Source organism: Balaenoptera acutorostrata, chromosome 4 (assembly GCF_949987535.1).
Source record: "Balaenoptera acutorostrata chromosome 4, mBalAcu1.1, whole genome shotgun sequence".
Lineage (NCBI taxonomy): Eukaryota > Metazoa > Chordata > Mammalia > Artiodactyla > Balaenopteridae > Balaenoptera > Balaenoptera acutorostrata.
This window is the reverse complement of record NC_080067.1, coordinates 62977788-63002894: the sequence shown is the minus strand read 5'-3', so window position 1 is coordinate 63002894 and position 25107 is coordinate 62977788. Positions and strand designations below refer to the sequence as shown.

Here is a 25107-nt window from a genome sequence, read left to right as displayed (position 1 = left end):
TTCCCTAATATGGGAAAGGAAATAGTAAATCAAGTCGAGGAAGCGCAGAGAGTCCCATACAGGATAAATCCAAGGAGAAACACGTCAAGACACTTATTAATCAAACTATCAAAAATTAAATACAAAGAAAAAATACTAAAAGCCGCAAGGGGAAAACAACAAATAACACACAAGGGAATCCCCATAAGATTAACAGCTGATCTTTCAGCAGAAACTCTGCAAGCCAGAAGGGAGTGGCAGGACATACTTAAAGTGATGAAAGTGAAAAACCTACAACCAAGATTACTCTACCCAGCAAGGATCTCATTCAGATTCGACAGAGAAATTAAAACCTTTACAGACAAGCAAAAGCTAAGAGAATTCAGCACCACCAAACCAGCTTTACAACAAATGCTAAAGGAACTTCTCTAGGCAGGAAACACAAGAGAAGGAAAAGACCTACAATAACAATCCCAAAACAGTTAAGAAAATGGTAATAGGATGATACATGTCGATAACTACCTTAAATGTAAATGGATTACATGCTCCAACCAAAAGACATACACTGGCTGAATGCATACAAAAACAAGACCCTTATATATGCTGTCTACAAGAGACCCATTTCAGACCTAGGGACACATACAGACTGAAAGTGAGGGGATGGAAAAACATATTCCATACAAATGGAATTCAAAAGAAAGCTGGAGTAGCAATTCTCCTATCAGACAAAACAGACTTTAAAATAAAGACTACTACAAGAGGCAAAGAAGGACACTACATAATGAGCAAGAGATCAATCCAAGATATAACAATTGTAAATATTTATGCACCCAACATAGGAGCACCTCAATACATAAGGCACATACTAATGACCATAAAAGGGTAGATCGACAGTAACACAATCATAGTAGGGGACTTTAACACCCCACTTTCACCAATGGACAGATCATCCAAAATGAAAATAAATAAGGAAACACAAGCTTTAAATGATACATTAAACAAGATGGACTTAATTGATATTTATAGGACATTCCTTTCAAAAATAACAGAATACACTTTGTTCTCAAGTGCTCCTGGAACATTCTCCAGGACAGATCATATCTTGGGTCACAAATCAAGCCTTGGTAAATTTAAGAAAATTGAAATCATATCAAGTATCTTTTCTGACCACAAGCTATGAGACTAGATATCAATTACAGGAAAAAATCTGTAAGAAATACAAACATATAGAGGCTAAACAATACACTACTAAATAACCAAGAGATCACTGAAGAAATCAAAGAGGAAATCAAAAAATACCTAGAAAAAAATGACAATGAAAACACAACGACCCAAAACCTATGGGATGCAGCAAAAGCAGTTCTAAGAGGGAAGTTACATAGCAATACAATCCTACCTTAAGAAACAAGAAACATCTCAAATAAACAACCTAACCTTACACCTAAAGCAATTAGAGAAAGAACAAAAACACCCCCAAAGTTAGCAGAAGGAAAGAAATCATAAAGATCAGATCAGAAATAAACGAAAAAGAAATGAAGGAAACGACAGCAAGGATCTAAAAGCTGGTTCTTTGAGAAGATAAACAAAATTGATAAACCATTAGCCAGACTTATCAAGAAAAAAAGGGAGAAAACTCCAATCAACAGAATTAGAAATGAAAAAGGAGAAGTAACAACTGACACTGCAAAAATACAAAGGATCATGAGAAATTACTACAAGCAACTATATGCCAATAAAATGGACAACCTGGAAGAAATGAACAAATTCTTAGAAAAGCACAACCTTCTGAGACTGAACCACGAAGAAATAGAAAATATGAACAGACTAATCACAAGCACTGAAATTGAGACTGTGATTAAAAATCTTCCAACAAACAAAAGCCCAGGACCTGATGGCTTCACAGGCAAATTCTGTCAAACATTTAGAGAAGAGCTAACACCTATCCTTCTAAATCTCTTCCAAAATATAGCAGAGGGAGGAACACTCCCAAACTCATTCTACGAGGCCACCATCACTCTGATACCAAAACCAGACAAAGATGTCAAAAAGAAAGAAAACTACAAGCCAATATCACAATTGAACAATGAACATAGATGCAAAGATCCTCAACAAAATACTAGCAAACAGAATCCAACAGCACATTAAAAGGATCATACACTATGATCAAGTGGGGTTTAGCCCAGCAATGCAAGGATTCTTCAATATACACAAATCAATCAACATGATACACCATATTAACAAATTGAAGGAGAAAAACCATATGATCATCTCAATAGATGCAGAGAAAGCTTTCAACAAATTCAACACCCATTTATGATAAAAACCATCCAGATAGTAGGCAAAGAGGGAACTTTCCTTAACATAATAAAGGCCATATATGACAAACCCACAGCCAACATTGTCCTCAATGGTGAAAAACTGAAACCATTTCCACTAAGATCAGGAACAAGACAAGGTTGCCCCCTCTCACCACTATTATTCAACGTACTTTTGGAAGTTTTAGCCACAGCAGTCAGAGAAGAAAAAGAAATAAAAGCAATCCAAATTGGAAAAGAAGAAGTAAAGCTGTCACTGTTTGCAGATGACATGATACTATATATAGAGAATCCTAAAGATGCTACCAGAAAACTACTAGAGCTGATCAATGAATTTGGTAAAGTAGCAGGATACAAAATTAATGCACAGAAATCTCTTGCATTCCTATACACTAATGATGAAAAATCTGAAAGTGAAATTAAGAAAATACTCCCATTTACCACTGCAACAAAAAGAATAAAATATCTAGGAATAAACCTACCTAAAGAGACAAAAGACCTGTATGCAGAAAATTATAAGACACTGATGAAAGCAATTAAAGATGATACAAACAGATGGAGAGATATACCATGTTCTTGGATTGGAAGAATCAACATTGTGCAAATGACTCTACTACCCAAAGCAATCTACAGATTCAATGCAATCCCTATCAAACTACCACTGGCATTTTTCACAGAAGTAGAACAAAAAATTTCACAATTTGTATGGAAACACGAAAGACACCGAATAGTCAAAACAATCTTGAGAAGGAAAAATGGAGCTGGAGGAATCAGGCTCCCTGACTTCAGACTATACTACAAAGCTACAGTAATCAAGACAGTATGCTACTGGCACAAAAACAGAAATATAGATCAATGGAACAGGATAGAAAGCCCATAGATAAACACACGCACATATGGTCACCTTATCTTTGATAAAGGAGGCAAGAATATACAGTGGAGAAAAGACAGCCTCTTCAATAAGTGGTGCTGGGAAAACCGGACAGCTACATGTAAAAGAATGAAAGTAGAACACTCCCTAACACCATACACATAAATAAACTGAAAATGGATTAAAGACCTAAATGTAAGGCCAGACACTATAAAACTCTTAGAGGCAAACATAGGCAGAACACTCTATGACATAAATCACAGCAAGATCCTTTGTGACCCACCTCCTAGAGAAATGGAAATAAAAACAAAACTAAACAAATGGGACCTAATGAAACTTCAAAGCTTTTGCACAGCAAAGGAAACCATAAACAAGACGATAAGACAACCCTCAGAACGGGAGAAAATATTTGCAAATGAAGCAACTGACAAAGGATTAATCTCCAAAACATACAAGCAACTCATGCAGCTCAATATTAAAAAAACAAACAACCCAATGCAAAAATGGGCAGGAGACCCAAATAGACATTTCTCCAAAGAACATATACAGATTGCCAACAAACACATGAAAGGATGCTCAACATCATTAATCATTAGAGAAATGCAAATGAAAACTACAATGAGATATCATCCCACACCGGTCAGAACGGCCATCATCAAAAAATCTACAAACAATAAATGCTGGAGAGGGTGTGGAGAAAAGGGAACCGTCTTGCACTGCTGGTGGGAATGTAAATTGATACAGCCACTATGGACAGCGGTATGGAGGTTCCCTAAAAAACTAAAAATAGAACTACAATACGACCCAGCAATCCCACTACTGGGCATATACCCTGAGAAAACCATAATTCAAAAAGAGTCATGTACCACAATGTTCATTGCAGCGCTATTTACAATAGCTAGGACATGGAAGCAACCTACGTGTCCATCAACAGATGAATGGATAAAGAAGATGTGGCACATATATACAATGGAATATTACTCAGCCACAAAAAGGTACGAAACTGAGTCATTTGTAGTGAGGTGGATGGACCTAGAGACTGTCATACAGAGTGAAGTAAGTCAGAAACAGAAAAACAAATATCGTATGCTAACACATATATATGGAATCTAAAAAAAAAAAAAGAAAAAACAATGTCAGAAGAACCTGGGGGCAAGACGCGAATAAAGATGCAGACCTACTAGAGAATGGACTTGAGGATACGCGGAGGGGGAAGGGTAAGCTGGGACTAAGTGAGAGAGTGGCATGGACATATATACACTACCAAACGTAAAACAGATAGCTAGTGGGAAGGAGCCACATAGCACAGGGAGATCAGCTCGTTGCTTTGTGACCACCTGGAGGGGTGGGATAGGGAGGGTGGGAGGGAGGGAGATGCAAGAGGGAAGAGATATGGGGACATATGTATATGTATAACTGATTCAATTTGTTTTAATGCAGAAACTAACACACCATTGTAAAGCAATTATACTCTAATAAAGATGTTAAAAAAACAAAAACAAAAGAAGTGTGTGGGTTTTATTGTTATTATTAACCTGGTACATGAGAGGTATAGACTATGGGATCATCAGCGTGAGAAAAATAAGTTACCTTGTATGACCATCAAGAGCAGTCTGGTGAAAACTGTTACAAGGTAAGAGGTAAGAAAACATAAATTCACATATAGTTACCAAAAACTTAAATATGAACTAATAGTCTCATTTATATAAGGTGCCAACCACAGTACTGAAACCAGGTACAATAAGTCCCTTATATACAAACGAGTTCTGTTCCAAGAGTAAGTCCAACAAAGTCTGCCTAGGTACCCAACTAACACAATTGGCTATATAGTATCGTACCGTATTAGGTTTATAATACTTTTCACACAAATAATATGTAAAAAACAAACAAAAAATGAAGAAAACATTTTTAATCTTACAGTACAGTACCTTGAAAAGTACAGTATAGTACCAGCTACATCACTGCTGCTTTTACGCTTGCTTCCGGAAATCCTGGGCTTGAAATAAAGATACTGTACTACTGTACTCTATACAGTACTGTAAAGTACAGAAAAGCACAACCACACGCACGTGACAATGTATGCCAGACACGTGAACTAACCTATGTGATTGGACATGCGAATGCACGTTCTCACGTTTGAAAGTTTGCAACTTGAAGGTTCATGTGTAGGGGACTTACTGTAGATGATGCCACAGAAACTTGCATCAGTGATGCCAGGTAGCATCATTAGTGATTAAGGCAAAGACTTAAGAGACTGAACTGATGAAAATATTCACCATACATGGCTGCTTTCCTTATTTGCACGTAAATGACTTGTAAGGTTTACACAATGCCCAGTCAGTATAAACTAGATAACAAACAGAATAATAACAAAAAAGTTAAATCTGTATTCATTAAGACTTCATAGCAAGTATAATAGAGAAGTGAAAGACAAGTAGCTTTAAAACATGACATGAGAATTCTACAAAAGCCATGTAACATAGCAACTATGTGACAATATGACACAATTACCACTTAGTGCATAGAGAAAGACAGGGAAAGGAAATACCTAGTACATGAAACAAGTACTGCTTCAATGGCAGAGTGCTATTAAGACAGCTGCTGGAGGCAAACAGAAGTCCAGGACCAGAGGGTTTCACAGAGGAATTCTACCAAACATATAAAGGAGAGCTAACACCCATCCTTCTCAGACTATTCCAAAAAATTGAAGAGGACAGAAAACCCTCAAATTCATTCTATGAGGCCACCATTACCCTGATACTAAAATCAGACAAAGATACTACAAAAAAAGAAAATTACAGGCCAGTATCTCTGATGAATATAGATGCAAAAATCCTTGACAAAATATTAGCAAACAGAATTTATCAATATATAAAAAGGATCATATACCATGATCAAGTGGGATTTATTCCAGGGATGCAAAGATGATTCAGTATCTGCAAATCAATGTGAAACACCACATTAACAAAAGGAAGGATAAAAGCTACATGATCATCTCAATAGATGCAGAAAAAGCATTTGACAAAATTTGACATCCATTCATGATAAAAACCCTCAGTAAAGTTGGTATAGAGGGAACATATCTCAACATAATAAAGGCCATTTATGACAAACCCACAGCTAATATCATACTCAATGGTGAAATGCTGAAAGCTTTTCCTCTAAAACCAGGAACAAGACAAGGATGCCCACTCTTGCCACTTCTATTTAACACAGTACTGGAAATCCTAGCCACAGAAATCAGACAAGAGAAAGAAATAAAAGGCATCCAAATTAGAAGGGAAAAAGTAAAACTGTCACTATTTGCAGATGATGTGATACTGTATATAGAAAACCCTAAAGTCTCCACACCAAAACTATTAGAACTAATAAATGAATTCAGGAAAGTTGCAGGATACAAGATTAGTTTACAGGAATCTGCTGCTTTTTTTATACACTAATAATGAACTACCAGAAAGAGAAAGTAAGAAAACAATCCCGTTTAAAATCACATCAAAAAGAATAAAATACCTAGGAATACACTTAACCAAGGAGGTGAAAGACCTACACTCTGAAAACTCTAAAACACTGATGAAGAACATTGAAGATGACACAAAGAAATGGAAAGATATCTTGTGTTCATGGACTAGAAGAATTAATGTTGTTAAAATGTCCATACTACCCAAAGCAATCTACAGATTTAAGGCAATCCCTACCAAAATACCCATGACATCTTCCACAGAACTAGAACAAACAATCCTAAAATTTATATGGAACCACAAAAGACCTCGAATAGCCAAAACAATCTTGAGAAAAAAGAACAAAGCTGGAGGTATCACATTCCCTGACTTCAGACTACACTACAAAGCTACAGTTATCAAAACACTATGGCATTGGCACAAAAACAGACAGATCCTTGGACAGAATAGAGAGCCCAGAAATAAACCCTTGCGCCTATGGTCAATTATTAATCTACGACAAAGGAGGCAAGAATATACAATGGAGAAAAGACAGTCTCTTCAACAAGCGGTGCTGGGAAAACTGGACAGTTGCATGTAAAAGACTGGAATTAGAACATTTTCTCATACCATATACAAAAATAAGCTCAAAATAAATTAAAGACCTAACTAAGACTGGAAAACATAAAACTCCTAGAAGAAAACATAGGCAGAACACTCTCTGACGTAAATCTTAGCAATGTTTTTTTGGCTCTGTCTCCTAAGGCAAAGGAAACAAAAGCAAAAATAAACAAGTGAGACCGAATTAAACTTAAAAGCTTTTACAAAGCAAAGGAAACCATCAACAAAATGAAAAGACAACCTAAAGAATGGGAGAAAATATCAGCAAATGATATGACTGATAAGGAGTAATATCCAAAATATATAAAGAGGTCACACAACTCAACACCAAAAAAAGAAACAACCCAATTGAGAAGTGTGCATTAGACTAAATAGACACTTTCCCAAAGAAGACATACAGACAGCCAACAGGCACACAAAAAGATGCTCAAGCTTGTTAATCACCAGAGAAATGCGAATTAAAACCACAATGAGATACCACCTCACAACTGTCAGAATGGCTATCATCAAAAAGACCATAAATAACAAATGTTGGTGAGGATGTGGAGTAAAGGGAACCCTTGTACACTGTTGGTGGGAATGTTAACTGGTGCAGCCACTGTGGAAAACAGTATGGAGGTTCCTCAAAAAACTAAAAATAGAATTACCATATGATCCAGCAATTCCACTCCTAGATATATAGCCAAAGAAAACGAAAACACTAGTTCAAAAAGATACAAGCACCCTAACATTCATAGCAGCATTATTTACAATTGCCAAGATATGGAAGCAACCTAAGTGTCCACCAACAGATAAACAGATAAAGAAGATGTGGTATATATGTATACAATGGAATATTACTCAGCCATAAAAAGGAATGAAATTTTGCCATCTGCAACAAAATTGATGAACCTCAAGAGTATTATGCTTAGTTAAATAAGTCAGACAGAGAAAGACAAATACTGTATGTTATCACTTACATGTGGAATCTAAAAAATAAATGAGTGAATATAACAGAACAAAAACAGACTCACAAATATTGAGAACAAACTAGTGGTTACCAGCGGGGAGAGGGAAGTGGACGGAAAATATAGAGGTAGGAGATTAAGAGGTACAAATTAACAAGTATAAAATAAATAGGCTACAAGGATATGCTGTACAGCACATGGGAGATAGCCAATATTTTATAATAACTTTAAATGGAGTATAGTCTAGAAAAATACTGACTCACTATGTTGTACACCTGAAACTAATTTAATATTATAAATCAACCATACTTCAATAAAAAAGAAAAAGAAAAAGGACATCTGCTGAGGATTCTGAGATTCCAGGAATGGACAGGGGAAAACAATCCATAGGAAGCTCAGACTAGGTGTGAAAAATGTATGTCCATTTACTTAATTCCTTTCTGTCCACTAAACCTTCATTCCGATCATGCTCAATCTCTATATGCTAACTTCTCTTAAGACTAGGTATGAAATAGAATTCAAATTCCCAGAGTAAGAATGAAACTTTAAAAAGTTATAATAGAACAAAAAGCAAGCAGTAATGTCAAGAAGCTTGTTAGAAAGGAACCTTACTGTTCACTCTCCAGAGAAAGGATTCATTAGTAAATCCTCAAAATGGACAGGATTCAATTCACTACAAAATGTTAAAGCCCCCAAATAAATCGATGAATATGACATGGTTAGTGCTCTCAAGTAGCATACAGATATTTATTAAGTGCTTACAATGTACTAGGCACTGTTCTAAATGCTTTCATGTATTCGGCATTTAACCTTCATTATAATATTATGATGTAGTATTGCTATTATCCCTTTTCTACAAATGAGAAAATACGTATTAACCCAGAGAATATTTAACCCAGACAGGTTAAATAATTTGCCCTCAATTACAAAACTAGAAATTTTGACAGTCTGGCTTTGGAGCACATGCTCTTAGCCATTGTGACATATATTTAGGAAAAGAAAAATTAAAGAAGCCTACATACACTGACCATATTTTGTGGATTTTCTAAGACTGTTCTGACTTCAAATATTCCGTACCATTGTCAGATTACTTGATCCCATTTTGGCTGGGGAAAAAAATTATTTGCAGGAGGAATGTACATAACAAATTTATATATCTGATATTTAAACTCAACAAAACACCATTGCATGATACAAACTACCAGTCTCTGAACCATAAAATCACTAATATTATAAATTGCTTTGAATTTTACTACCATTGTAATTATCAAGACTAGTACAGAAACTGCTTTGATAAAGTCATGTTCAACTTTTACAACTGGTATATAGTTAGAGAAAAAGAGTACAAATATCACTTTCATAAATACTTTAAGATGCTGCCTATCAAGGTCTCAATTGCAAATAATAGCCATTAGATTTTAAGGAAATCTTTATAGGAAAAATAACTTTAAAATGATGTTACTACTAATGTTTACAATAAATATAAAAATGACAGTGTGAAAATATAATTTTTCCTTTCTTTGCTGTCATATATGATTTGATTTCAGATCGACTTTATAGTTGTGCCTAATTTCAATCTTTTTCCCGACAATTTTTCCCATTAATGCTGCTTTACTTTTTAAATTTTATTTTATTTATTTATTTATGGCTGTGTTGGGTTTTCGTTTCTGTACGAGGGCTTTCTCTAATTGCGGCAAGTGGGGGCCACTCTTCATCGCGGTGCGCGTGCCTCTCACTATCGCAGTCTCTCTTGTTGCGGAGCACAGGCTCCGGACGCGCAGGCTCAGTAATTGTGGCTCACGGGCCTAGTTGCTCCGCGGCATGTGGGATCTTCCCAGACCAGGGCTCGAACCCGTGTCCCCTGCACTGGCAGGCAGATTCTCAACCACTGCGCCACCAGGGAAGCCCTGCTGCTTTACTTTTGATAACATGCCCCATAAATCTATATTCCAGAAAAGCAGCTTATTTAGCAGAAAACTCCAAGGTTTTTGTACTTGTCAAGAAGTTAACCTCCTAAGGAAAAACCCAAAACACACACACACAATTCACTCGCTTTTAGGCTAAAGGCAGCCAATTGTTTCAAAATGCAATAGTACTTTCAGGTCTAGACCTGCAGTTAGTCCATCAGAAAAGTACTTGGAAAAGCATGATCTGTCAAAGAAAAGCCACAGAAATCTGCTTAGCTTGTTGAAAAATGAGTACATACTCAAAATAACTCTAAATAATATCTCATTACCTGAACAGTTTGCTGGTTAAAAACTATTCAAAAGTTGAAGGTAATTTGAATATTCATAGAAACAACAAATCAATAGCATACACACCATTGCTTTCTGACAAGGACAATTATTTTTGTCATCTTTTCATATATTTGTCTGCACAACAGAGGATACATCTAGAAAAAAGAGGGTTACTATGCCTCTGGAATTATGTTTCTAAGATTAGAACATATTTTCTGAAAACCATCTAGTGGGATGGGTTACAAAAGGAAAGTATGGAACATATTTTCCTAGAAGTCTTTAACTAAAGTAAAGATGGTTGCCAATGGCTATTAAGGGTGCTGTGACAGGTTTTTTGGCTTTCTTAACCCTGGCAACTGGTGTGCAATGGATGATCTACTCTCAATGCCTGTCAGTCGCTTACTGGCAATGCCTTTGCCAGTAACCAAAATGGCCATGCCTGTACAACTTTGATCCTCCAAAGTCACTGAAGGTTTCAGAAAGAAAGAAAGAAAATCTTTCCAGTCCATTCTTTTCTGATGGCAGCTTTTCTCTGTCACAGAATTTCACAAAGGGCCTTCAAATATGTGCGAATTTATAAAAAGGCAGAAAAAAAGATTTTTGCTTCTGAAGATACAACAAACTGAGATAGGACCATCTTCCCTCTAGGGAGTGGCTTAACTTACTCTTCCCTGAAATCAGAAATAGGCTTTAGGACTTCCCTGGTGGCGCAGTGGTTAAGAATCCGCCTGCCAATGCAGGGGACACGGGCTCAATCCCTGGTCCGGGAAGATCCCACATGCCGCGGAGCACCTAAGCCCCTGCGCCACATCTACTGAGCCTGTGCTCTAGAGCCCGTGATCCACAACTACTGAGCCCTTGTGCCACAACTACTGAAGCCCGTGCGCCTAGGGCCTGTGCTCCACAACAAAAGAAGCCACCGCAATGAGAAGCCCGTGCACCGCAACGAAGAGTAGCCCCCGCTCGCCGCAACTAGAGAAAGCCCATGTGCAGCAACAAAGACCCAACACAGCCAAAAAAATAAATTAAAAAATTAAAAAAAAAAAAGGAACAGACTTTAAAATGCTAGGAATCTCATAGAATTTTGTAATTGTAAAGAACCTTAGAAATTTTGCAGGTAAAGAAAAGTGCTAAAAGGTCAAGATCTAACGCCAAAGAGCTAGTTAATAGTTCAATATAGAACCTAGATTTTCAGACTCTTGACCCAATGTTCTTTTAGGACACAGCTTCTCCTAATCTATCAATCTTTGTTAAAAATGTCTACAAACATCAGTAGAAACATGCACTAGTTAACAACTTATAGAAACGTGTTTCCTACCTACTTCAAATCTATACTCAGTAAATGATCAACTACGACTGGCACAGCAATTTATATACTTTTCAGATAGTTTAAAATATATAGCTACTAACTGATAGAAAGATAAGAAAAGTGTTTTGAGTCCCAATTATGATTCTACTGCAAAAATATCACTTACTGATCACCTACTTTTGGGTACTATGCTATGTGCTGAGGATATAAGAATGAACACAAACATGGTCTCCTCCTGTTAAAAAATTTATGCTTAAAATTATCTTCATAATATTGCTTTAAATCTCTACAGTACTTTATAAGATGTATCTCTACACTGAATCTTACTAACTCTTGGTGAGTTTGGCAAGAGAGTTATGATCAGAACAGAATGATTCTATCCTTATGTAGCTTTTTTCACATCACAACACTGACTTCTTTGGCTTCCACTACACAAATATTTAAAATCTGAAGTGTAGGGCTTCCCTGGTGGCGCAGTGGTTGAGAGTTTGCCTGCCAATGCAGGGGACGCGGGTTCGAGCCCTGGTCTGGGAAGATCCCACATGCCACGGAGCGGCTTGGCCCGTGAGCCACAATTGCTGGGCCTGCGCGTCTGGAGCCTGTGCTTGGCAACGAGAGGCCGCGATGGTGAGAGGCCCGCGCACCGCGATGAAGAGTGGCCCCTGCTTGCCACAACCAGAGAAAGCCCTCGCACAGAAACGAAGACCCAACACAGCCATACGTACATACATACATACATACATAAAAAAAGAATGTAATCAAACAAGAATAGCATTAAAAAAATAAAAAATAAATTAAAAAAAAAATAATAAAATAAAATCTGAAGTGTAGCAGATAAGTATGGACTGTAAAAATTCTTACTTTTTTTTTTTTTTTTTTTAAATCCCACACTTATTTCAAATGGCAATGCTGGCCCTGATACAGAGACTCCTTTGTAACAATTCCAATTATATACTAAAAGTTACTAAAACTTAACCTCTTATAAATGAGTGCAATTTAGATAAACTATCAAGCTAACTAGCAAAATGATACAGAAGAAATGAGTGTTTGTCAGACCAAATATGAAACATGTTATTCTTGTACTAGGTATAAATTTAAAATAATGATTAATATGTATACATTTTCCCATGAATAATTTTATGCAATTTGGATCATTTAAATTACCTCAATTATATGAATTATTAGCAAGCAACATATTATAATTCCTATTGTATCATTGCAGAAAGAGAGGCAAAGATGTGATATAGTCTGTCTCCTCTCCCCCTTACACAAATACAAAGTAGCAGTTTGGGATTGGAATTTAGTCTTTCAGCCATCCAGACCACAGCACCATAATCCATACTAAAAACAGTTTCACTGTAAGAAATATTAAACCTGAAGAAAAAACTCTAAGCCACTACTTTTACTACAAGTTTATAAACTTTTTATTGAAGCATTTTAACTTTAAACTCCCCAAACTGTATAGCTGAGGAGAGGGATAGAGAACATCTAAAAATTCCTTAACCAGCATCAATTGATTCATGTTAATAAAGGATTAAATGTGAATAATATAAATGTCTATAAAACATTAGCAGTATATCTAAGGCTGAATAACCTTTCTGAATGATGGAAATCTCCAGCCTTTAAGTCGAATCCTCAGACTCCACTGTGTGTTGCCTCATGCTTCTTTTTTTACACCCTTAAGACTTTAGTTTCTCCTACCCGCTATTCTTAATTTTTATTACAGTACTTTTTCTAAAAAGATAATAAATTTCTCTTTAAACATAAACTTAAGGGAGAACTCAGACAAGTCAATTTGCTTTATACAAAAATAAGACTGGTATCCAGAAACTTCAGCAGAGATACTATTACATTGTGTGTAAGGTAACTCTCTATTACCAAATAAATGAAGGTTAAAATAACCATATAAAATTAAGATACATGGCTCCCAAATAGAGAAAGATATCAATAACTTTAGTCTGCTAACTGATATCTGTAACCACTTCTGATATTGAGAACAATATTCTGAAATTGGTCCTGAGCAGAGGTATACTCCCTGTATCTCCTAGAAATTACTAAATAAATGTTCCTGAGTTTTAAGGTCTGGCAAACAGAGATTTCACCAAAATCTCTGGGTCTTCTTTTGTAAATCATCCTTAGTTTTAATCTGTCCATTCTTTTGGAATGGTCAAGTCTGATTTTACTTATCTTTGGAGATGGCATAAGGTCATCAGTTTAGATTCTCCCTTCCTCCATATTATGTATTATGGATGTATAGATAGCTTGACACTTGCTATCCCGTCGTGGTTCAAACTTCTAGGCATAATTCTTTCCCAAGCAGGATGACTAACACCTGGATGTTTGACAGTGGAATAAGGTTCTAAGAAAATGAAACTAAAAGCCACCGTGGTTTTTGGTCCCTAGTCACACCTGTAAAGCTAGCAGTCAGCAAAGTGGAAAACAGGATTTATTACATAAACTGTGTCTTTTTTCTTATCTCAGATAAGTCCAATCATGAGATCTAACACCTTTTAAGGGGAAAGGAAATGAACATGTATTAAACATCTGATCCAGGACAAAAACTTTCTTGGATCTATATTATCTCATTTAATTCAACAACAACAACAACTCTGCTGAGTAGTAATTACTCCCATTATACACATTAGGAAATCTGTCCAAAGTAATCCTGCCAGTAAGTATAGAAGCCAGGTTTTGATCCAAGCAGGTTCAGATTTTCCAAGGTCAATATTTTTAGTACTCATAGGATTTTAAGGCAAGATCACTGAGTACCATGTAGAACATTCAGTACAATTCCTCTATGTTACAGATAAGGAAACTGAGGTCCAAAAAGATTGAGACTTGCCCAAGGTCACACACTTGTGATGAGGCTGGGATTTGAATTCATATCTCCTGATTTCCAGCACAGTTCTGTGTATAATTATTTGTGTGTGTGTGTGTGTGTGTGTTTGGGGTTGAGTATCACTCTTGATATAATTTATATTTAATTTAGAACATCTCAACTGTCTCCAAATAAAATTCATATGTGTGGCAGGTGCAGGGATGTATATTTTTAGTGATCAAAAATAATAAATGTGTTTGGCAAGAATAAAAGCTTAATTGGCATTTATAAATTATTACATGTTGTAAAGAAGTCTGTTGTCAATATATTTATTTATTCAATGAATAACTGCCTATTATGTACTGGCTACTGTGCTTGGCAATGAGAATACAACTGTATATAAGATAGAGCCCCTATCCTTCTCATGATTTACATCTTGGTGGAGGATACCAACAAATAAATTGGCAATTACCAATGCAGTGAGTCAATGCTATGACAGAGGAGTACAAGATATTATGGGAACAGGAAGCAAGGGCACCTAACCCAGACTAGACTATTCAAAGGAGTTGATATGAAAGATGAGTAGGAGTCAGCCAGTTAAGGAAAGGGTATGAAATATGCAAATGTTTCAGGAAAAGCAAACAGCATTTGCACATCAAGCAGGAAAAGGCCAAGGGAGCCGGAGGAGGAGGAGGAAGAGATGAACCTAGAGAGAGAAGCAAGAAACAAATCATATAGGTCTTCGAAAGCAAGGGCTTTACAATCGTGTCTATTAGAATTACCTGGGGAACTTAAAAATAAATAAACAGATGTTTGGGCTCCCTCTTAGACCAATGAAATCAGAATCTCTAGGAATGAGACCCCGGCACTGATATTTTTAAAAAGCTAACTAGATGATTCTAATATGTGGCCAGGATCAAAAACCACTGTTTAAGCTATATGGGGAATTAAACATATACATTTATTACTGCAAATAAGGGAAAAGGTGATCTTAGTATCTCTGGGCCCTAGTTTCTTTACCTATTAAAAAGCAGGCTGGAGCAGGTTAGAGGTAGCATGATAAAATGAAAGGAGTCACAAAGCATTAGTTTTGTCAATGAGTTGTCACCTGACACCTGTCTGACCTTAGATTAAAATGTCATTTCTCAGAGACAGTAATACTGCCTTCTCTACAGGGCTGTTGTGTAGCTCAAGATAAATATATTTAATAAAACAGCTCAATAACTATGCTAATAAAATATAAACCATGGTTTTCCAAGATTTATGCTTCTAAAGTTGCACAATTTTAAAGATTATAAATATTTTCACCAGAGATAAAATCTTTTATGATGCTTAAGAAACACATTTCATTTAAAGAATCACCCCTACCTTGAAGTTCAAGATATTTAAATAATAAAATAGAGAACTGATCCTTTTAATACTATTTTAGTTTCTAAAGAGATCAAACGGGATTAAGTTAGTCCTTTTCAAATAAACAGATCAACAGAGCAAATGCCCTTTAAATGGTAATAGCTAATGTTAAAAATTCTTTATTCAGTAAAGGGCACTAATAAGGAAAGCTATACACAAAGTAAACTGTTTTAGGAAATGTATGATCTACCTTATCATATATGTATTTAATTTATAAATTTACTTTTTTTTTTTTAAGGGAATACTTATTTGGGATGGAGAGGATCTTCCCCTGACAGGAAGGAAGCTCTGCCTCAAGAAGGGCTGTTCCATCCAGAGCCAGGCAAGGCCACTGCTCTTTTATAGTCTCCCTTTCACATATATCTTGCCCATGAGAATATACACTTTCATGCAGTAATTTTTGGGTGTAAGTACAGCATTTGTATTTAGTGATATCTCTTTAATGCTCTACCCAATTTACTTAAAATTGAAAACAAAAAACTTTAGACATACAAAAACACTGTTCTGCATTTATAGGTGGTTCATTTCTAACTTTTCAACTGAAACTGAAAGGAATGCCTTTCAAACTTTATATTCATAGTCAATGATAAACTATTAAGTTAATAATCATTCACTTTCATTTCATGATGCTATTACTATTACGATGTGCTATCACTTCTTTCAATGACCTATTTTGTGATTTTAATAGGAAAGCACTCTATTTTACAATGATGAAAAACCCACAAGAAACTTTTGAAAAAAGTCATGGATGAAATTTAATTTTATCCAAAAACGTGAAACGAGAAAACTTAGAAAACCAAACAAAACACCAACACACACACACTTGGCCCTCTTCAGATAATTTTGGCTGATGACACTGCAGAACAGTTAATCTGATAATTAAAATTTTCCAGAACATGTGATGTTTAGATAGAGATCTATGCTGTCAACCAGAATTCAATGCTTCAGTTAAAAAATGTTAAAACTTGAATACACAGATATATTAACAAATTCTTACACTGCAATTGCTTCTGGAGTCCATTAATAAAGACGTGTTCTGATTTATACAAATTAAATTAGCAACATGGTACCTTAAGTATTTTGCAGGTCTTTCCTTAACAACACGCAATCCAGCAAATAAATTTTGTACGGTGCAATGTACGCAAATACCTAGAGAACCCATCTTCTGATCAGGAAAACATGCGATCAGTACTGCCCACAGTGGTTCAAATGTGGCCGCAGTAACTACCGACGACTTGAGTTACCAGGAGTTCACCTACCCAAGTTTTCTAGGGGTTCTCCCAGGCCTCACAAACTACGATTCAAAACATCGTCTCGCAAACCCATGTCCTGCATGTGCACAAAGGCGCAGTGCTGGAATGAGGAAGCTTCACCAAACAAAATCACAACTCTACTTCACTAAAGAATATGTAGGTTGTTTTTACAGAGGCCCCTCTTGTTGCGCTCCCCTTACCCTTTATATAACTACGTAAACAGCTCCCCAATTACTGACATCCAAGAAAAGAGCTTTCGATTCCTAAGTCTGGTAACTAGCCACCATCACCACTATTCCTTTTGCATCCTAAAATAAACCCCTCAAGCCGCGATCAAAACACACTGGCCGAACGTCTGGTGTTTACACAGCCCAATCCTGGGCGCTACCCTACCTTTCCGAGCCACTTAGGAGCTATGAAGCAGGCACCACATAACAGAATTAGTAAAGGCACAAATCACGAGACAACGTCTCAGGTCTATGAATGAAAGATCCAATACGTTTGACTGTCTCGGTTAAGACGAAAAAAACAACTTCGAGAGGAAGGGTGGGAGGAGAACTGCGGGGTGGGGGGAGGTTTTCCTTCCAAGCCCCAGCCGGGCGATTTAAACCCAGTATGAGGCAAACGCAGGGTCGCCGGGCTGGCGGGGCCGGAGTCCTCGGGCGTGACAGCCCCTCAGGAACAGCTCGCGGCTCGGCGCCGGGATCCCTCACGCCGCGGTGATCGCGGGCCGGGTGGATGTGCAAGGGCGCGGGGGACCGAGCCACCGCGGCCGGGGCGGCGGCCCTGGGCGCACTTCCTCAGTCCTAGCCGCCCCATCCCCAAAAATGGGAGAGGAAGGAAACGAGGAGCGAGGCGGCGGCCAGAGGGAGAAAAGAGGGAGCGGCGAACCCTCGCCTCTACATCTGGGTGAGGCCAGCAGCAGGCGGGGGAGAGGGAGCGGCGATCGCAGGCGAACTCCGATGAGGGCCGACGCTGGGAGAAACGACCGGCAGGCAGCCCCAGCCCAAGACGAGCACCCGACCGCGCCCGCTCCCGGCCAGTCCGCGTTCTACTCACGCTTGGGGCTCCTCGAGGCTCCGCGGCTCTAACCGCATCGGGTCCCAGCCCCGCGGGCGGCGGCGGCGGCGGCGGCGGCGCCGAGGGAGAGGAGAGCGGGCGGCACAGCCCCCGCCTCCCGGCCCCTCTCCCCCGCCGCTCCGGAGCTGCCCGGCCGGGCCCGAGCCCTGCCTCGCCGGCGGCCCCAGCCCCAGCGGCCCGGCGGCAGCAGCCCGAGACCTCAGCGGCCGCAGCGGCGGCACCGGAACTGCCGCTTTCTCCTTCTCGTTGCCTCTCCTCGCTAGCCCCAGCCACACGCCCCCGCCCCCGTCTCCTTTCTCTGTCACCCCTGTTTTTTTCCTTTTGTTTCCAGAATAAACTTTATTGGTCTCTTTTTCCGCTCACATCGTGTAAACAAACAACGAACTCTTCCCCACCCCCTCGACTCCCCCCTCCTCGGGTAGAGGAGGGTAAGAGCTGAGGAGGGGCCGAGCCTACTATGCCCCGGAAGCAGATGTGCAAATGAGGGGAAGTGAAACTGCGGAGACCAGGAGTGGGAAGTGGGCAAATCGGGTAATAGTGTGTCAGTGCGCTTGCGCTTTGGTGTTGCGCCTGAAGTTGGGGTGGCGTTTTGGGTGCTTTTCTGGCGCGCTGGTATTTAATGCTGTTGTCTTTTGCAGTAGTGAGGCTGTTTCGTCATCCTATGGCGGCATATGTGTCGTACATCTGTTTGTACGAGCGAGAGATACAGAAAGGAGGATTGGGAGGAAGCGGGTCCGTTCATTTTTACGCCCGTAGAGGAAATGAGATTTCCTCTCGTTTAGGGGCGAGGGAAGGGGATGTGGTGGCTAACCGCCTCTGTCAGTGGCTAACCAAAATTGGATATCAATACTAGAAACAAGGCCTTTTACAAAACGTTGCTACGCGTCCTTCTGCCAACGTAAGGTTAAGTTATAGCCCATCCGGAAAGAGGAATGCACTGCCACATCCCACCGCAATTCTTTGACTCACTCGGGGAGACCTTTTGCAATGTCCTTTTTTTTCAGATTTGAGTCAGCTTGTAGGATTCGTTTCTGACTATTCAGAATACGTGCTTTTTTCGCGTAGTGCCCACGGAGACTTGAGAAAAACCATTTCGGTTGCAGATTAGATGCAAGGTGTTTTGGTTCTGCGTACCATAGAAACCTCTCTTTGAGAGTAATAGGATCTGTTGCCTTTTGAGATCACTGCTGATAAGGATGCGCTTTTCTGCGTGTTTCTCCCCCTAGTGGCCTTTCATTGTATTGAAAAGGCGTAGGAACGGTGATTAGTAGAAATCTGTGATACAAGTCCTCAAACTAGGGCTCTCCCTTGAATTTTAAGGAGCAGAGGACTTGGAAGTGACCCACTCTAGAGATGTTACAGTCCAACTTGTCATCCAGAGCAAAAAGCTAACCAATAACCAGTTTTTGCTGGAGCACACATCCATACCCAATCTTAAATAAGATCCATTCCTATATGTGGTCATAGTTTCATTTGACTGTATTTCTGTTTCTGTATTTCCTGTGCTTTCTCTCTTTTCTTAAGCTCTGGTTTTTATCTCACATTTCAGGGGTCTAAGTTTATAAATATTTTTCTTGAACCAGTGTTTTTCAGCACTTTCAGAACACTGTGTTACTCAAAAGCAGGTAATTTAAAAAAAAAAAAGCAAGCTTAAGGCATTTCCCATATTGTGTTTCCAGGCCCAGAGTTTAGTGAGATAGTAATAGATAGTCCTTAGTGGGGAAAAATTATGCTAGGTATATAATTTTTCTAAAATTAATTTTAATAGAAAAATGCTAATTACACTATATGATTTTTGTTATGTGATAATCTGCCTTTAAGAAACCATGTGTCACAGCAGAAAATGCCATAACTGGTACTTGAATGTATGATTACTCAGAGGTGCAGGATTAGCATTTACTGCCCAATTCACGACTGATGTATTTGGTTTATTTGGTGACCATTGATCTGTCATGTGTTTTATCTTGCTTCCGAAGGTGTTTGCACTATAATTCAGTGTTTAGAATATGTTAGGCATCTGTATCAGCAGTCCCCAACCTTTTTGGCACCAGGGACGGGTTTCATGGAAGACAATTTTTCCATGGACCGGGGTGGGGGGGGATGGTTTCAGGGTGATTCAAGCGCATAACATTTACTGTACACTTTATTTCTATTATTATTACATTGCAATATATAATGAAATAATTATACAACTCACCATAATGCAGAATCAGTGGGAGGCCCTGAGCTTGTTTTCTTGCAACTAGATGGTCCAATCTGGGGGTGATGGGAGACAGTGACACCCGAAGTGTGTTGCTATGTCCAGTCAACTCCATAATCTCGTTTTGGTTGCTGTCACTGCAGAAAACCCTGCTTCACAAAGATAGGATGTTGGAAATGGAAGCAGGCTTTTCAGGCAGTCTCAGGCTATTCTGCCTTGACTTTAATCCAGAAAGTATGGAAGTTTGAAGTTGTCTCAAACATACTTTTTTTTTTAACATCTTTATTGGAGTATAATTGCTTTACAATGGTGTGTTAGTTTCTGCTGTATAGCAAAGTGAATCAGCTATACATATACATATACCCCAATATCCACTCCCTCTTGTGTCTCCCTTCCACCCTCCCTATCCCACCCCTCTAGGTGGTCACAAAGCACCCAGCTGATCTCCCTGTGCTATGCGGCTGCTTCCCATTAGCGATCTGTTTTACATTTGGTAGTGTATATAAGTCCATACCACTCTCTCACTTCGTTCCAGCTTACCCTTCCCCCTCCCCGTGTCCTCAAGTGCATTCTCTATGTCTGCATCTTTATTCCTGTCCTTACCGTACGTTCTTCAGAACCTTTTTTTTTTTTTTTTAGATTCCATATATATGGGTTAGCATACAGTATTAGTTTTTCTCTTTCTGACTTACTTCACTCTATATGACAGTCTCTGGGTCTATCCACCTCGCTACAAATAACTCAATTTCATTTCTTTTTATGGCTGAGTAATATTCCATTGTATATATGTGCTGCATCTTCTTTATCCATTCATCTGTCGTTGGACACTTAGGTTGCTTCCATGACCTGGCTATTGTAAATAGAGCTGCAATGAACATTGTGGTACATGACTCCTTTTGGAGGAGTCATGTACCACAATTATGGTTTTCTCAGGGTATATGCCCAGTAGTGGGATTGCTGGGTCATATGGTAGTTCTATTTTTAGTTTTTAAAGGAACCTCCATACTGTTCTCCATAGTGGCTGTATCAATTTACATTCCCACCAACAGTGGAAGAGGGTTCCCTTTTCTCCATACCCTTTCCAGCATTTATTGTTTGTAGATTTTTTGATGATGGCCATTCTGACTGGTGTGAGGTGATACCTCATTGTAGTTTTGATTTGCATTTCTCTAATGATTAGTGATGTTGAGCATCCTTTCATGTGTTTGTTGGCAATCTGTATATCTTCTTTGGAGAAATGTCTATTTAGATCTTCTGCCCTTTTTTGGATTGGGTTGTTTTTTTTTTTTTGATATTGAACTGCATGAGCTGCTTGTATATTTTGGAGATCAATCCTTTGTCAGTTGCTTCATTTGCAAATATTTTCTCCCATTCTGAGGGTTGTCCTTTTGTCTTGTTTATAGTTTCCTTTGCTGTGCCAAAGCTTTTAAGTTTCATTAGGTCCCATTTGTTTAGTTTTGTTTTTATTTCCATTTCTCTAGGAGCTGGGTCAAAAAGGATCTTGCTGTGATTTATGTCATAGAGTGTTCTGCCTATGTTTTCCTCTAAGAGTTTTATAGTGTCTGGCCTTACATTTAGGTCTTTCATCCATTTTGAGTTTATTTCTGTGTATGGTGTTTGAAGTGTTCTAATTTCATTCTTTTCCATGTAGCTCTCCACTTTTCCCAGCACCACTTATTGAAGAGGTTGTCTTTTCTCCATTGTATATTCTTGCCTCTTTTATCAAAGATAAGGTGACCATATGTGTGTGGGTTTATTTCTGGGCTTTCTGTCCTGTTCCATTGATTTATATTTCTGTTTTTATGCCAGTACCTTATTGTCTTGATTGCTGTAGCTTTGTAGTATAGTCTGAAGTCAGGGAGCCTGTCCTCCAGCTCCGTTTTTCTTTCTCAGGGTTGTGTTGGCTATTTGGGGTCTTTTGTGTTTCCATAGAAATTGTGAAATTTTTTGTTCTAGGTCTGTGAAAAATGCCATTGGTAGTTTGATAGGGATTGCATTGAATCTGAAGATTGCTTTGGGTAGTATAATCATTTTCACAATGTTGATTCTTCCAATCCAAGAACATGGTATATCTCTCCATCTGTTAGTATCATCTTTAATTTCTTTCATCAGTGTCTTATAGTTTTCTGCATACAGATCTTTTGTCTCCTTAGGTAGGTTTATTCCTAGGTATTTTATTCTATTTGTTACAATGGTAAATGGGAGTGTTTCCTTAATTTCTCTTTCAGATTTTTCATCGTTAGTGTATAGGAATGCAAGAGATTTCTGTGCATTAATTTTGTATCCTGCTAGTTTACCAAATTCATTGATTAGCTCTAGTAGTTTTCTGGTAGCATCTTTAGGATTCTCTATGTGTAGTATCATGGCATCTGCAAACAGTGACAGTTTTACTTCTTCTTTTCCGATTTGCATTCCTTTTATTTCTTTTTCTTCTCTGATTGCTGTGGCTAAAACTTCCAGAACTATGTTGAATAATAGGGGTGAGAGTGGACATCCTTTTCTTGTTCCTGCTTTTAGAGGAAATGTTTTCAGTTTTTCACCATTGGCAATGATGTTGTCTGTGGGTTTGTCATATATGGCCTTCATTATGTTGAGGTAAGTTCCCTCTATGCCTACTTTCTGGAGAGTTTTTATCATAAATGGGTGTTGAATTTTGTCAAAAGCTTTTTCTGGTGGGAGGGAGATGCAAGAGGGAGGCGATATGGGGATATATGTATATGTATAGCTGATTCACTTTGTTATAATGCAGAAACTAACACACCATTGTAAAGCAGTTATACTCCAATAAAGATGTTTTAAAAAAAAAGCTTTTTCTGCATCTATTGAGATGATCATATGGTTTTTCTCTTTCAATTTGTTAATATGGTTTATCACATTGATTGATTTGCATATATTTAAGAATCCTTGCATTCCTGGGATAAACCCCACGTGATCATGTTTTATGATCCTTTTAATGTGCTGGTGGATTCTGTTTGCTAGTATTTTGTTGAGGATTTTTGCATCTATGTTCTTCAGTGATGTTGGTCTGTAGTTTTCTTTTTTTGTGACATCTTTGTCTGGTTTTGGTATCAGGGTGATGCTGGCCTCGTAGAATGAGTTTGGGAGTGTTCTTCCCTCTGCTATATTTTGGAAGAGTTTTAGAAGGATAGGTGTTAGCTCTTCTCTAAATGTTTGATAGAATTCATGGCAGACAGATTCTTAACCACTGTGCCACCAGGGAAGTCCCAGAAAACATACTTTTTTCAGTTGTTTTCCATTTGTTAAGTTTTATTTTGCCCCAGAATATCTTGGTAAATGTCCTATGTGCCCCTATAATAGAACATTTCATGTGTGTTATTGGGTGGAATGTTCTATGTTAATCATATCAAGTTGGTTGATAATGTTAGATCTTCTATATCCTTACTGGTTTTCTCCTGTAGTTCTATCGATTTCTGGGAGAGGAGCATTGATGTCTCCAACTATAATTGTGGACTTGTCTATATTTCCTTTCGTTCCTGTGTATTTTTGCTTTACGTATCTTGAAGCTCTCTTGTTAGCTGTAAACACATTTAGAGTTATGTGTTTTTGATGAATTGCCTCTTTTTATCATTATGTATTGTCTTTGTCCCTTGTGATATCCCTGTTCTGAAATCTATTTTTTCTAATATTAATGTAGTTACTCCACCTTTCTTTAATTAATATTTGTATGATATATATTTTCCTATCTTTTTATTTATCTATCTATATTGTTATATTTAAAATGGGTTACTTGTAGACAATACATAGGTCTCTGTTTTTTATTTTTTTATATTTAAATGTTTATTTACTTATTTATTTATTTTTGGCTGCATCAGGTCTTAGTTGTGGCGCATAGGCTCTTCACTGCAGCATGCGGGCTTCTCTATAGTTGTGGTGTGCAGACTCAGTAGTTGCAGCGCGCAGGCTTTGTTGCCCTGCTGCATGTGGGATCTTAGTTCCCCGACCAGGGATCGAACCCACGTCCCCTGCATTGGAAGGCGAATTCTTAACCACTGGACTACCAGGGAAGTCTGAGGTCTCTCTTTTTTAATCCAATATGATGTTCTCTTTTTTTAATCACTGTGTTTAGATTATTTACATTTAATGTAGTTATTGATATGATTGCCTTTAGGCCTACTATTTTATTATTTATTTTCTGTTGGTTCCTCATGTTTTAAAAAAAAAATTTTTTTTGTTCCTACTTTCCTGCCTTCTTGCAGATTATTTGAGTATTTTAATATTACATTTTAATTAATTTATGTATTATCTTTTTGGTTATATCTTCATATTTTTTTATAGTTGCTCTATGGCTTACAATATATATACATAAACTTTCACAGTCTACTGAGTGTATTACATCACTTCAAGTAAAATGTGGAAAGACACCTTGCAGCCATATAGGTCCCTCTCCCTACCACTCACTGACCTTTATGGTATAGTTGGTATATGTATTATATTGATATATATGGAAACCCCATTAGACAATTTTATAATTTTTGCTTTCAACAGTTATACAGGCATACCTTATTTTATCATGTTTCACTTTATTGCACTTTGCAGACATTTCATTTTTTTTGCAAATTGAAGGTTTGTGACAACCCTGAGTCAAACACATGTATTGGTGCCATTTTTA

At 37.9% G+C, this 25107-nt stretch overlaps 1 protein-coding gene across 2 annotated transcripts in view; it reads right to left on the bottom strand.

Annotated features, from left to right (window-relative positions):
* PIK3CA (phosphatidylinositol-4,5-bisphosphate 3-kinase catalytic subunit alpha) overlaps positions 1–18721 on the bottom strand; it is a 110850-nt gene extending 92129 nt beyond the window's left edge. Inside the window, exon 1 of one of the 2 annotated variants that reach the window (XM_057544972.1) lies at positions 18257–18721. The gene's annotated coding sequence lies outside the window, so the exon portion shown is untranslated. The remainder of the gene's footprint in view (positions 1–18256) is intronic. The other variant, XM_057544971.1, reaches the window with a different exon arrangement.
* Between the last annotated feature and the right edge of the window lie 6386 nt (positions 18722–25107).